This window comes from Mizuhopecten yessoensis, unplaced genomic scaffold (genome assembly GCF_002113885.1).
Source record: "Mizuhopecten yessoensis strain PY_sf001 unplaced genomic scaffold, ASM211388v2 scaffold716323, whole genome shotgun sequence".
Taxonomy (NCBI): domain Eukaryota; kingdom Metazoa; phylum Mollusca; class Bivalvia; order Pectinida; family Pectinidae; genus Mizuhopecten; species Mizuhopecten yessoensis.
The window spans coordinates 174,102-176,158 of NW_018480059.1; positions in this window are offsets into that span (position 1 = coordinate 174,102).

Sequence of the window (2,057 nt, forward strand, 5' to 3'; positions counted from 1 at the left end):
CTTAAAGCAGTATAGCCAAATACCCTTTTTGGCCCTGCCCCTCAGCCCCCTGGGGGGTCAGCCACACCATTTGTACAATTTTAAATCCCTGCCTCCCAGGAATGCTTTTGATCAAATATGATTGATATCCAGTGCAGTTCTACAGAAGAAGTCGTTTGTAGCAATATAGCCAAATTGCCCCCTTTTGGCCCCGCCCCTTAGCCCCCTGGGGAGTCAGTCCCACCATTTGTACAATTTTTAATCACCACCACCTAGGGATGCTTCCAGTCAAATATGGTTGATATCCACTTCTAAGTTCCAGAGAAGAAGTCGCTTAAAGCTGTATAGCCAAATACCCTTTTTGGCCCTGCCCCTCAGCCCCCTGGGGGGTCAGCCACCCCATTTGTACAATTTTAAATCCCTGCCTCCAAGGAATACTTTTTATCAAATATGATTGATATCCAGTGCACAGTTCCAGAGAAGTCGCTTAAAGCAATCTAGCCAAATTGCCCCCTGTTGGCCCCGCCCCTTAGCCCCCTGAAAATTCAGCCCCAATATTAGTACAATTTTTAATCACCACCACCTAGGGATGCTTCCAGTGAAATATGGTTGATATCCACTTCTTCGTTCCTGAGAAGAAATCGCTTAAAGCAATATGGGCAAATTGACCCCTTTTGGCCCTGCCCCTTTGATCAACCCCCTGGGGGGTCAGCCCAACCATTTGTACACTTTTGAATACCCAACACCAAGGGATGCTTCCAGTCAAATATGGCTGATATCCATGGCATAGTTCTACAGAAGAGGTCGTTTGTAGCAATATAGCCAAATTGCCCCCTTTTTGCCCCGCCCCTCAGCCCCCTGGGGGGTCAGCCCCATCATTTGTACAATTTTGAATCCCCACCACCTAGAGATGCTCCCAGTCAGATATGGTTGATATCCACTTCTTAGTTCCAGAGAAGTCACTTAAAGCAATATAGCCAAATTGACCCCTTTTGGCCCCGCCCCTCAGCCCCCTGGGGAGTCAGCCCCACCATTTGTACAATTTTGAATCCCCACCACCTAGGGATGCTTCCAGTCAAATTTAAATTAATTCCAACCGGTGGTTAAGAAAAAGAAGTCGTTTAAAGAAATTGTTGACGTACGGACGGACAGACGGACGGATGACGGACGCCACGGTATGGCATAAGCTCACCTTGGTCCTTTGGACCAGGTGAGCTAACAATGTAGCAAGGAAGCCTAGTACAGCGGAAATGGCCTGATCCTAAAAATAAAGGGCATGTCTCAGATAAACATGGATTCAACCTGCACAGCACACCTACAATATATATATATTATTTATAAACTATTTTGTATAGAAGACCGATTTTTTTTTCAAAAACTGTTTCCCCAGATTTGGGACTTGTGAAAACCATGGTTACCACATGAAAAAAACATGAAAGATAACATGATTTTTAACCCAAAATTTGAACCCCACAACTGGTAACTTTTTTCTGAAAACCTGTCTGAAGTTAAATATCGCTTACTCGGTAACGGAAATACTCGTTTTAACATAGGTCATTCCGGTGGATTTTTTACAATATTTTCACTTGTGCCGAGTACAAAAATAGACTACATGATAAGCTAGCTTTTGTTGTGTAGACACAGATTTTTAAATGCCCAGAACTGTAGTCTCAAACCAAATTCTGTTTTTTTGATAAATTATGAAACCCACAAAGTCCACTTCATCATTTAAATGCCAATTTTTTAGTGGTTTTTATTTATTTATTTTTATACATGTAATTTTACAGGGGTTATTCATTGTATAAAAATATCACCCATGGTCACCGTAGGCTACTGTACACTGCTACCTAAACATAAAATTTGGTCTATTTGGAAGAACCTATTTGATGTGTTTCGACTCCAGGTCTTTCCTGCATTTGTCCAAATTCATTCTTGTACCTTTTCCTGAAATCTTTAATGCTGATCCAGTGTCTTGTTTAAGCGTTATCACTGAACTTCAGTTGATACACAATAAGTAAGCAACCACACCTTCTTGTATCTTCAAACAAGATCTTTTTCAAGTAAAATCAAGACTGATA